Source organism: Heloderma suspectum, chromosome 17 (assembly GCF_057233095.1).
Source record: "Heloderma suspectum isolate Gila_16-S chromosome 17, 16-S_ref, whole genome shotgun sequence".
Classification (NCBI taxonomy): domain Eukaryota; kingdom Metazoa; phylum Chordata; class Lepidosauria; order Squamata; family Helodermatidae; genus Heloderma; species Heloderma suspectum.
Genome location: NC_139474.1, coordinates 12,227,429 through 12,240,520, shown reverse-complemented (window position 1 = coordinate 12,240,520; position 13,092 = coordinate 12,227,429). Strand labels below are relative to the sequence as shown.

At 46.5% G+C, this 13,092-nt stretch overlaps 1 protein-coding gene across 3 annotated transcripts in view; it reads left to right on the top strand.

Annotated features, from left to right (window-relative positions):
* Window positions 1–4,687: 4,687 nt before the first annotated feature.
* LOC146334514 (uncharacterized) overlaps window positions 4,688–13,092 on the top strand; it is a 39,292-nt gene continuing 30,887 nt past the window's right edge. For all 3 annotated transcript variants that reach the window (XR_014786346.1, XR_014786348.1, XM_084824650.1), the window contains exon 1: window positions 4,688–4,793. The gene's annotated coding sequence lies outside the window, so the exon portion shown is untranslated. The remainder of the gene's footprint in view (window positions 4,794–13,092) is intronic.

Genomic DNA, 13,092 nt, shown 5'->3' with positions numbered 1-13,092 from the left:
TGTTTTCCCGGCTGGCCTGCCTCTTCGTGTGTACGAGATGCGGCAAAGTGGTGGCCATATCTAGCGAGGGGCCCTTCCCCAGCACGTTTCTGTCTGGCCTACCCACCACCACCACCACCCTGTCTCCTGTCTCCGCACTAAGCCTGATGGACAGTAATCTGCTCTGCCGGGCTGGACGTGCTAGGTTGTCCACAGCGGCTGCAGCCGCATCACAGCCCTGGCTTCTGCCACTTGCGTGCTAAACCCCTTTCATTGCCCCCAAGGGGAAGACAAAAATGAGCGCGGCGCTTTCGAGGCCGCCTGCTTTATTGTGCTGTGTGCTTTTGTCGGCAAAAAGTTTGAAGTTTGTGAGATGCGTGAAATGGCCTGAGAGGATGGCTGTCTCAGCAGAAATGGGCATCGTCTCCCCTAGCCACCACCACCACCAGCTTTTCAACTTCCACCAATCCAGTTTGAACATTGTCTGTACCCCCATCCCATCTGCTCCCCCAGCCCCCAGCTCTGCCTGAATTTATTTATTTATTGAGTGAATGAGTGAATGAGTGAGTGAGTGAGTGAGTGTTTTTATGCTCCTCCTCTGCCGAATAAGCTGGTGGACTGGCTGGCAAATAATCAGTAAAAGAAGACAGTCGCTGCCCTGTCTGAAAAGGCACGACACACAAGGAAGAAGGGGTGGGGAGGGAAGAGCGGGGGAAAAATACTTTTAGCGGGCTGGTGGAATCCCCCCTCTTCCCCTCTCATTCCCTCAGCACAGCCTGCTGGAATCTGGATGCCTGAATTACTGCAGGCCCCAGTGAGAACACAGGAAGGTAATGAAGTTGTGAGACTATTTGAGTTTGAGGCTAACTTGTGGAACTCACTTCCACAAGATGTAGCGATGGCATTAATAGATGGTTGTGTTGTTATTTCAATTTATGAGTCAGCCTACAGTGAAAGGGCTCAGGGTGACATACAGAATAAAAACCAATGCAACACAACCAATACAACACAACCAATGATAAAACACACTCAAAGCGTTTCTTTAAGTTTTAAAAGCAGAAACCATAATTATTTAAAAATAATTTTAAAAGAGGGAGATAAATATTCAAGCAGCTAAAACATGGAAAATATTATTTTTAAATGCAGCATTAAACATATTTTAAAAAATGAAACAAGCAACAGTTAAAACTTCTTTTAAAGACCTTGGAGAATAACAAGGTCTCTGTCTGTTGCTGAAAAGTCAGTCGAATAGGTGCCAGATGGACCTAGAAGAGGGCATTCCCAAATTTGGGGGCCACCACAAAAAAGGCCCTGCTTGTGAGAAGCCACTGACCACATCTCTGTATGTGAGGGCACCCGGAGCAGGATGTCAGATGATGATCTTGGGGATTAGGCCCATTCATGGTTCTATCAAAGATTGCTCAAGATCAAACCAGACTAGGGCTGCCTTCACATCTTGTTTGTGGGCAACAGGGCGCTGGATAAGACAGACCCTTCTTCTGATCCAGCAAGGTTGCTTGTGTGCTCTTAAAAGGATGAATTCTTATTGGGTGTTCTTCCAATACTGCTTATATTTATATACTGCTTCTCATTTGAAACAAATCCGTATAATATTTATATACTGCTTCTCATTTGAAACAAATCCCTCTAATAGCAAGCTCTGGTGGATGTGCACCGACAGGACTGGAGCCAAAATGGGGTCACTAAGAAACAAGAGGGCAGCTTTGGCATGCTCAGGCGAACCCTGATGCCTGCAGAAATAGCAAACATATAACATACATTTTTCTCTGGTCAATTGCCAAAGAAAAATAGAAGATGGGAAGGGGGAGCGAGCACTCCTGTTTCACAGCATGGATCCTCTCCAACATGTGGTAGCTTAACAGAGCATCCATTTAAAGAAGCAGTATACCTTGGAATGTGAGTTACTAGGATGTAAACAGTATGGGTGTGTGTGAGTGCTCTTGTCTTGGTTGGTGCCCTGCTTGTAAGTTTCTTGGAAGCATTCGGCCAGAGACTATCATTCAGAAAATGGCTTTGATGGACCTTTTTGGTCTGATCTTATTCCCCAGCCCTCCATCCCATGCATTTGCTTAATCCCCCTTTTTCAAAGCCATCTTAAGCCACATCTTCTTGGCAGTGAACTCCAGAAGTTACTCGTGCATTGCATGAAGGTGCGCTTTCTTTAGTCTGCCCTGGATCTACTGCCAATCATTTTCACCAGATGACACCTCCCCCACCGCTGTCCCCCACCCCCAGCAACCTGAGGCTCTAGAATTATGGGTGAGGGTGAACATGCCTTTCCCCACAGTATTTGTAATTGTATAAAACCTCAAGCGTGCATGTCTCTGGGTAGCTCTGTTTATACAGTGAAATCAATATGCATAAAGGGGGGGGGGAGGCAGGGGAAGGTGGTTCCTGCCCCGAGGAACTTACATTTTAAAATTTCAACTGTGGAAGAGAGGTGGATTTTGGGGGAACAGGGTATGTTTGTGAGTAACTGTAGTTTTACATACTTACCTTTCACTGCGAGTGGTGGGATGAGGGCTCAGAGGTTGGGCAAAAAGTTTTTGTGGAATAGATATGTGGGAGCTGAAGTCTTGTTTCAATATGTTTGTGCGGTGTGCAGATATACTATACGTCAGAGATGGGCAGACTTCAGGCTTCTGGGATCTACATAAGGTGAGTCAGAGGAGACATAATAGAAGAGTATAAAATTATGCATGATGTGGTGAAAGTAGATAGGGAGGCATTTTTCTCCCTCATAATACTAGAACCTGGGGTCATCCTGTGAAGCAGATTGGTGGGAGATTTAGGATAGATAAAAGGAAGGACTTCTTCACACAGTGCAGAGTTAAACTATGGAACTCACTTCCACAAGATGTAGTGATGGCCACCAATTTGGATGGCTTTAAAAGGGGATTGGAGAAATTCATGGAGGAGAAGGCTCTCAATGGCTACTAATCCTGATGGCTCTATGCTGCTTCCAGTATCAGAGGCAGTGTGCCTGTGTACCCCAGTTGTTGGGGAACATGGGCAGGAGGGTGCTGTTGCGCTCATGTCCTGCTTGTGGGTTTCCTGTTGGTTGGCCACTGGTTGGCCACTGCGTGAACAGAATGCTGGACTAGATGGACCCTTAGTCTGATCCAGCAGGGCTCTTCTTATGTTCTTATGGGTTGTTTTTTTTCTAGAGTCCTGAGTTCCACCTGGTGCAAAAGACAAGACATTTAGGGTTCAATCTTATGCATGTTTATATAGGGGGGGGGGGGAGTCTTAGAACTCCAAGCAGGGCTGGCTGGGGAATGCTGGGAGTTGGGGGAGTTTTCCCTGTCTAAGCGTGCATAGGATTGCCCTGTTAGAATTAAATAATTCTGAGCCCACAAATGTGTTTTAAGTTCCAAAACCAGTGTTCTATTTACAGGGTCAAAGGACCAGGACTTATTTATTTATTTATTTGTTGCATTTATACCCCACCTTTTTTCCTCTTGCAAGGAACCCAAGGCGGCTTACATTATCCTCCTCCTCTCCATTTTATCCTCACAACAACAACCCTGTGAGGTGGGTTGGGCTGAGAGTCTGTGACTGGCCCAAAGTCACCCAGTGAGCTTCCATGGCCGAGTGGGGACTAGAACCCGGAACTCCCGGCTCCTAGTCCAACACTCTTGCCACTACACCACACTGGCTCCTTTGATTGGCAAGGATAATGACATCACCTTTGGGCTTCCCTGTCCCCTCTGAGCATAGCTGCAATCTTCACAGTAGCTGGGGGAGGAAAAGGATTTTCCCAGCAACAGTATATTATTGGGAGTTATGCCTGTCATAATGCAAAATATTTTGGGGTGGCTTGGTTCCCAGTGGGCAATTAAAACTCATTAGCTTTACAAAAGACCTGCTCTGGGTGGAGATGAAAACCGCTAGAACTGGTTTGTTGATATGAATCAAATCTGCTGCCTGCATTTTTGGGCTCTCTTTGGGGTCCAAAGTTATGGGGTAGTTATGATGAGCATCTGCACTTCAGAATTTACAACACTGCCCAGAACTGAACAGAGCTCACAGTCCTTCCACACACGAATCTGCTCTTGGTGCCTTCAAGCTTTCTTTATTTCAGCAATATAACTTGGGGTGGGTGAGAGAGTTATGTTGTTGTCGTTGTTGTTGTTAAATAATTGGGAACCAGAAACCCTTGCCCTGCAAATCCGCCAGAGATCTACCGGCAAATCCTGATCTACCTTCTGCCCACCTCTGGTGTACCATCACCAGGAAGCCGGTGTTGATTTGCAGCTTCTCAGCACGTACGGCAAGGACTGTGCTGTGGCAGCCTAAAGACAAAACACATTAACTGTGTCATGATTGGGTAGAACCCATAGCTAAGTGGTAGAGCGCATGCTTGGCATGCAAAAGGTTCCATCCTGGCATTTCAAGCTAAAAGGGTCTTGGGTAGTAGGAGAGACGAGGGTCTGCTGTCAGTCACAGTAGACCAGGGGTGAAGGACTGCAGGCCCCCAGGCCAAATCTGACCTCCGCAGTTTCCCAGAAGGCCCCCCCCCCCCCAAGTACTGGTGGTTTTTCAGGTTTTGTGTAATTTTGGCCCCTTTCTGAAAGGCTGAAATGCTTTAAGCTCAGACATGCTGGTATTTTTAGCCCCACCCATTTTGCCTTTGAGCCAGCCCCTTTTGCCTTCAGACCCACCCACCAGTGGAATGCTGCCCACCAGAGGCTCCAATGCAAAGCCCACAAGCAGGACATGAGGACAACACCCTTCTGCTCTTGTTCTCCAACAACTGGTATACAGAGGCATACTGCTTCATGACACTGAAGGTAATATTTTCCAGGGGCCAGTCTCACTACCCTGTTGCCAGTGTGGTGTAGTGGTGAGAGTGTTGGACCAGGAGTCGGGAGATCAGAGTTCTAGTCCCAGTCGGCCATGGAAGCTCACTGGATGACTTTGGGCCGGTCGCAGACTCAGGCCAACCTATTTTATGTATGTATGTATGTATTTAAAATATTTATTGGCTGCCTTTCAGGGCAGAAGCCCTTCCACGGGGGCTTACAATAAAATTCATAAAAACAATTAAAATATTAAAAGTGATAAAAATATAAAAACAATAAAAACAACAATAAAAGCCAACAACGATGTTAAAAGCAGCAACAGCAATGTTAACAGCAGCAGCAACCTACCTCACAGGGTTGTTGTGAGGATAAAATGGAGAGAAGGAGGATTATGTATGCCATTTTGGGTTCCTCAAGGAGGGAAAAAAGGTGGGACATAAATGTAATAAATGTAAATGTTGCAGGAAAAACAGCAAAAGATCTTGTGGCATCTTAAAGACTAACATTTATTCTGGCATAAGCTTTCATAAACTGTAGAGCCCATGTCATCTGATACAACCGGAAACAGTATATAGCCAACATGACTAATAGCCATTGGTAGCCTTCTCCTCCAGGAATTTGTCCAATCCCCTTTTAAAGCCATCCAAGTTGGTGGCCATCACTACATCTTGTGGAAGCGAATTCCATAGTTTCACTCTGCGCTATTTGAAGAAATCCTTCCTTTGATCTGTCCTGAATCTCCCACCGTTCAGCTTCATGGGATGTGACCCCACTGGGTTCTAGAGTTATGAGCTGAAGTCAAAAGCGACAGGACCGAAATTTGAAAAACCTCTGCATATTTTAGCTTAAAGCTCTTACTGTCAGTAACAAAGCCTTTAGAAGCATTTCAACCCATTTAGAATGGTGGAAAAACTGCACAAAAGCTGGGAAACCATCAAACGATCGATCAGTGGGTGGGGGAAAGGGGGTGGAGCCATGGGAAGGGGCTGTCTGGGAAATGCTGGAGGGCCAAATTTGGCCCTGGGGCCTAACGTTCTGCACCCCCGGACTAAGATGTTGTCTGCATGGTTGTAGTTTTAATCTGACCTGATCTTATAAATAGCTTCTTCCCCGTGGCTGAATTCCCTGGGCCCCCTATCTTGGAATGGCCAGCGTGCTTTCCAAATCATGGTTAGCTGTGCTCCTTGACCGAGCCGCACACGGGACCAAGGCAAGAGTGGAAGCGAAGGGCAGACATGGCCTCAAGGAAGAAGCCGGCAGAAGCCGCCTTCAAAGGCTTTGGCCCTGGGGCTGGAGATGAGAAGCGGGCTGGTGCTGTCTGTGTGGGGTAGGGGAATAGAGAGTGTGGAGGTGCAGTTTTTAGAAGAATCCAAAAGGCCGAAGAGGAAACAACATGCAAAGGGAACGTGCAGGAGCCAGATTCAAAGGACAGGGCTGAGGCTTTCGCCTGGGGTCCCTTGATTTAGAAGTCCGCCTGACACACACACTTAAAACTTGGCAATCACAAAGCAGCCAGGGTGATGTTGACCAGGGCTAGTCAATATCTCCCCCCTCCCCCCCACCTGTCAAACACCCTGGGTTCTTGTTAGAAAGTGGCCAATAGTAGCAGAAAACTTTTGTTCAACGCCTCAGAATAAATAAGACTCGTTATTTGCTATTTATTTGTTGTATTTATATCCCACCTTTCCTCCAAGCAACCCAAGGCAATGTACATGATCCTCCATTTTATTCTCATGCCATCTCTGTAAGATGGGAGGTGCGTTCCATCGCAGGGCACATGAAAGAGCTGGTAACGGAGTCCGTGAGACTGTATCCAGATGCCCGAAACCTTCTTTTCTTTTAATGTATTTATTATTACATTAATATCCCTCCTTTGTTCTTCTTGCAAGGAATTCAAAGTGGCTTACCTAATCCTCCTCCTCTCTGTTTTTATCCTCACAACAACCCTGTGAGGTAGGCTAGGCTGAGAGTCAGTGACTGGCCCAAAGTTGCCCAGTGAGCTTCATGGCAGCATGGAAAGTAGAACCCGGATCTCCTGAGTTCTAGTCCAACACTCTAACCACTATGCCACACTGGCTTTCAGTTTGTTAACATTTTAAAAACACACATTTCCAGCATGTTTTAGGAGCTGAACTGTCCTCTAGGCTTTGTAGAAGCTGAAAAGCAGGGGGTAAGTACTGCGTTTATTATTTTCAGATTATACAGGAGGGGACTGTAACAAAATGTTGCAGTTTGGAATGCTCATGTTCAGGTTTCTGACTCCCAATTGTTGAACAAAGCAAAAACAAGCCCTAGTTTAGGCTGCTGAAATGGTGAAAGCTTTGGGGCAACAGGAATGGTTTTTTCTGTGAAACGGCTCTGAGCTCAGCTCAGTTTTGGTAGCCAAAACAAACAGCTGTGCAGTTAGGAATTTTGGACTCTGGACTTAATGGTCGTATCCCCCTCCCCCTTTTAGATGGTAATGTTTATTACTGAAAAGCATGGTAAGCCAGCCCTGCTGGGTTTGGGAGCCTTCCTGCTGATTTTGCTGAGCAGGGCCATGAACATCTGCCCTGAAGACCTACCCTGTCCTGTCCAATTTGTAGCAGGAGCCAGATTCGAACTGAGGGCTTTTTGATTCATCGCCCAGCTGCTTAGTCACTATGTTACCCCCAGCACTCACAAGCATAATAACAAGCTTTTATTTCCCGAGAACCCCCCCCCCATCATTTTGGGGGGCGGGGAAGGATAATTATGTCAGGAAATTCTAGCCAATTCAGAAATTATTATTTAAAAATGTCTGCTTATGAATTTAAAAAAAACCTGTGTGAACATTTTGTAATTTAAAAAAAAATTCTATGGGTCCACAGGCATTGGAAGTGGGTGGAAAGGAAGGGGTCTCCTGAGACTCACATCCACACACCCCCTCCCCTGCCTCCCTGGGTTTAATTGGCTTTAATCGCAGCCGTGTCACCGGGTGAGTAATCGGAGGGTAATTACCCACTGGCAGCGGGACAATCTGTGAATAAGCCCCTCAAAGCAGAGCCAACCTCACCGGGGATTAGGGAAAATAATTACTTGGATCAAATGATAGCATTGGGGGGGGGGGTTAACCCCTTCCCTGCTGCAATTTCTGCCTGCCTCCTTAAGCCATCTTCCATGTGGGCAACAGCCACGTGGTCTGGCTGCTGTGTCTTTAAGTAGGGAGAAATCTGGCAGGTGCCACTTCTCCCTGCAGCCTCAGCACAGTGAGGGAAAAGCTGCCCATGGTGAGGATTTGTTTGTCCCATCTCAGCATGACTTCAAAGGTGCCAGAGCCCTTTGTGGAAGACGGTAGTGCAGCCCCAAGAGCTGGCTGGTTTAGACGGTCAGTGCTCACCTTTTTATTTTCTTTCTACAAGCAGGCTAAAGCCTAGAGCCGCCTTCCCCAAACCGGTAGCCTCTAGATGCTGTTGGACTACAGTTCCCATCATCCTTCACCATTGCCCATGCTGGCTCGAGTTGTTGGGAGCTGGGAATTCAAATAACAGCTGGAGAGCCACAGGTCCTCCCCACACTGCTAGAATGCCATGATAAATGTGGCAGGTTTTCAGATGCCACAGGTCTCCTGGTTCGGCTTTTGCTGCAACAGACTTAACTAGTTTACTCTTCTGTGTTCCCTGCCCCCTGGTAGAAAATGAAAAATCCATCTTTACAATCTTTGCATGTCATGATGTACAGCAGCCTTCCTCCAGATGTTTTAGACTACAACTCCCATCAGCCACAACCAGGGGACAATGGGAGTTGTAATCCTACAGCACCCAGAGGGCTATAGGTTCCCACTCTGAGCATACTGGCTAGGAAGAGAATGAGTCACGAACTTTCTGGTTCAAATCTTGCCCTTGCTAGGCATAAACTTAGTAGGTCACAGGTAGGCAACCTGAGGCCTTCCAGATGTGTTGTACTACAAGTCCCCTGAACCCTGTCCATTGGCCATGCTGGCTGGGGCTTATGGGAGTTGTAATCCAAAACATCTGGAGGCCCCATGTTGCCTGTCCTGGAGCTTTTAGGTCAGTCTCTTTCAGCCTGGGTCCCCCCAGATGTTGTTGGACTACAATTTTCATCATGCCTGACCATTGGCCATGCTGGCTGGGGCTAATGGAAGTTGTAGTCCAAACATCTGGAGGCTGCTGGTTTGCTTGTCCTGGTACCCTTACGTCATTGTCCCCCAACCTGCCCCCCCAGATGATGATGGGCTATAACTCCCATCATGCTTGACTATCGGCCATGCTGGCTGGGGCTGATGGGATCTGTAGTCCAGCAACATCTGGTGGTACCCAGGTTGGGGAAAGCTATCTTAGGCAAAGTCTCTGTTGTTTCGACGCGTTACGTACACACACCTCCCAGCAATCTAAAATTGGGTGAGAATCATACTGCCCTACCTTACAGGGCTGTTGTAAAGATTACTCAAAGAATGGCTATGAAGCTCTTTGAACATTGGAAATGTAGTGCAGAAATGCGCTGGCTCAGGCCCATAGCTCAGAAGGTCTAGCGCATGCTCTGTACGCAGACGGTCCCAGGTTTGATTTCAGGCATCTCCACTTAAGATAGATCTGGTGATGGGAAAAGACCATCCTTTGCCTCAGACCCTGAGAGAGCTGCTCCATTCAAAACTGGCACCCCTGGGCTAGATGGGGACAAGGCCGTTTCATATTCATATGCCATAATAAATGTGTTGTTACTTAAAGCAGGATAGGGCAGCCTCCGGGTTTGCAGGATGTACTTTGTCTTGTCCTAGAAACCCAGTATAACTGGAGCCAGGTGCAAAAGACATACACTTAGAATTGAAGGATAGGGTGCCTCTGAGCAGGTGCTGAGTGAGCCCAGGGATTTGTTTTCAGTGTGCCATAATGATAGGACTTTGGGGTAGACGTCCATGGCCCCGCTCAGCAGAATGAACAGGAAGGCCCCAAACCCAGCAGGCTGGCTCACCGCGTTTTAAAGTAATAAACATTACCATCTAAAAAATGGGGTGGGCGGGAGGTAATCCAGAGTCTAAAGTTCCTAATTGCACAGCTGTTTGTTTTGGGTACCAAAGCTGAGCTGAGCTCACAGCCCTTCCACAGAAAAATCCATTCCTGGTTACCCCAAGCTTTCTACATTTCGGCAGCCTAATTTAGGGATTGTTTCTGCTTTGTTCAACAATTGGGAATCAGAAACGCTTACCTGTTTACTGCACAGCATTCCGATTTCAGCCAGTTGATCCCAAACTTGTAAATTATCGTTTAAAACATTTGCATCCCGCCCTATATCGTTAAGATCGCAGGGCAGCGTACTATCTCCACCCCCACCCGTGACCCACCACCCTCTTTATGGTGCCACCAGACTCTTTGTTGTTTTTCTTGCGACACAGACCAACAGTGCTTCCCCTCTGGAGATTATTATGGGTTTCCTATCAGATTTCTGTGTCTAGGGCTATTGGACTGGGTTGCCCTGAGGTAATACCTGAACAGACCCTGAGAAGAAAGAAGAAACTTATCAAAAGACTGTAAATAGCCGGGCAATGTGTTTCCATGGGAACTAATTGTTAGATCCCATCTCTTAAGTTTTTTGAACGGCTAGGACATTTCTGAAAGGAGGCAAAAAGCAGAATTCCCCCCACTCCAGCTAAGGATGTTGTAATCCAGGTGTGTGTGTGGGGGGGGGACAAACTGCAGTTGAGAGAGAGAGAGAGAGAGAGAGAGAGAGAGAGAGAAGTTTGGATTCTGCAAGCATCTTCAACCAGGGGCAGGCAGACTTCAGGCTTGTTGGAACTACTTTGATTTTTACTCAAACACAGTGATCCACCCATCAGAACCTGGTACGAAAGACAGACACTTAGAATTACAGAATTCTGAGCCCAAGAATTTGTTTGGGGTCCCAGAACAGAGCAGAGCTCACACACAAAAATCCACTCCTGGCTACCCTAAACTTCCTTCATTTCAGCAGTATAATTTGCTGCTGTTGTTAAACAATTGGCAAGGATGGTTGACTCCCAATTTACAGCAGGTCACCAAGAGATCTCCCAGTAAAACCAGATCAACCTTCTCCCTGCCCTGGTCTTAAGGCGCTGCTACTGTCTTGTCTCCCCAGGAGACCTGATTTAGGTGCAGTGGACTATTCTGCTTACCCATGGGCATGTTTAAGCCGTGTGCCTCCATCTCTGCTCAGCCAATACGTTTGTCAGTACATAAAAATATTTACAGAAGCATGCAGTGTCCTCCTTCCAAAAGGGAACCAAACCTGTGTACATTCGGTGCCCCTGAAATGTCTCGCTGCTTGGAGAGATGGGGTGACGATATGATAAGGAGGGTCTGTAGCTCAATGGTGGAACACATGGGCGGCCAGGTGGCCCCCCTTACAGAGGACCATCTTTTGTTTGAAGGGCTGTCCTGCCCAGTCCCAGTTTAAAGATAAAGAACCGTAAAAACAGTTACCTGTCCGCAGTTAGCACCTGAGCCACAGGCTGAACAGGCAGGTAAGACCGGTCACTGTCTTCTAACCCCAATAATAATTAACTTGGTAGGCTGGACCTACCTTTTAAAACAGAGGTGGCTTCTTGTGGCCCTCCAGATGTTTTGGCCTACAACTCCCACTAGCCCTAGTCAGTCTAGCCAATGGTGAGGGATGATGGCAGTCCTAGGACAAAAATCTGGAGAGCCACAGGTTGCTTTAAAATACCTAGGTAGGCTGGGCCTTCCTGCCCAAATTCCACACCAGGTTTAGGGATGTATGAATCAGGAAAACGTAAGCCTGTTGAAGATCTCCAAATTACACCTTGAAGTTTGTTCCATCTAGTGTCCATATCACATTGTGAGCTTTGGTTTCTTTTCTTTTTGCATGAAAATGTGTGTGCATTTTAATGCATATTTTCCCAAATGTATGCATCAATTGTGCGCATCTTTGAAATGTACACATTCTTCTCCCATTAATTAAAGAATGTCTGTGCGCATTTTTCAAAAGTATGCATTTTCGTGCGCATTTTTCAAAAGAATGCATGCTGTCAATTCCTTTGTTTGTTTGAGGGTTTTGGTCCATGAATTACATTGCAAACTTGGAAATGTACTGACTTCGACCACAGATTGTGTTCAAGTCTGTGTTCAGTACAGATGGTGCAAATTCGGTAAATCCTGATCAAATTCAAAGTGAAACAAATTTCTCATTCATCCCTAATCAAGTTATAAATTTGCATTGTGGTGGGAAGGAGGAGGCACTTCTCTGAATTCCATCAGTAGGGGAGATGTACTCCATGCATTTACAAAGGGGAGGGCCTTTTTTGTAGTGTCCCCTGGCTTTAGAATGCCCTCCCAAAGGAGACACGCTTGGCACCAACTTTGCTTTCTTCTCATCTCGGAATTAAAACATTTCTTTCTGCCCAAGCATATTTACCTTTTCACATTTTAGAACGTTACCATTTACCATTTATTTTTAAACTGAATGGATCATTGTGGTTTGCTTTCCTTGTGGCTTGAAGCGATGTTCTTTGCATTAGTGTTTTTAACATGTGATTGCATAGGTGTTTTTTTTTTTTAATGGATTTGTTTGTTTCAAGGTTGTGTGTAGTGTACAGCCCCCTGCCCTAGAACCCCTTTTGGATGAAGAGCAATTTATACATTTTTAGAAATAAATAAAATACAAGAGAGAGCCAGTGTGATGTAGTGGTTAGAGTATTGGACTAGTAGAAATCAGGAGATCCGGGTTCTAGTCCCCACTCAGCCATGAAGCTCACTGGGTGACTTTGGGCCAGTCACCGACCTACCTCACAGGGTTGTTGTGAGGATAAAATGGAGAGGAAGAGGACCATGTAAGCTGCTTTTGCAAGAGGAACAAAGGCGGGATATAAATGTAATAATAAATAAATTAAAAGAAAATAAGGTGTGGGGCATCTGGACACAGACTCACGGACTCCATTACCAGTTCTTCCGCACGCCCTGCAATGGAACACAGTTCCCACATTACCCCAACGCAGAATTGAGCATCGCTCTGGCTGTTGCTGTGTTCACTGATCCATCCAGTCCCTTTTCATCTCCTTGGCTCAAGTGGCCGCTAATGAGGCTTCTCTTTGCAAAGTGCCACCATGGGTGGGCATGGTGCCTGCTCTAAGCCTTGGCACTCGAATGGTCGGTTGGGTGCCTGATCATCCAGCCTCTCTCCAGGGCAGGTTTTTGGCTTCAGATTGCCAGCTTACCAGGGGGAAAAATGGCTGAGGAATATCATTCTCTGCCTTAGACCAGGTGAGACTCTTTGTCCCTTTACCCCAATGTAGTCTACTCAGTTTAGCCCAATATAG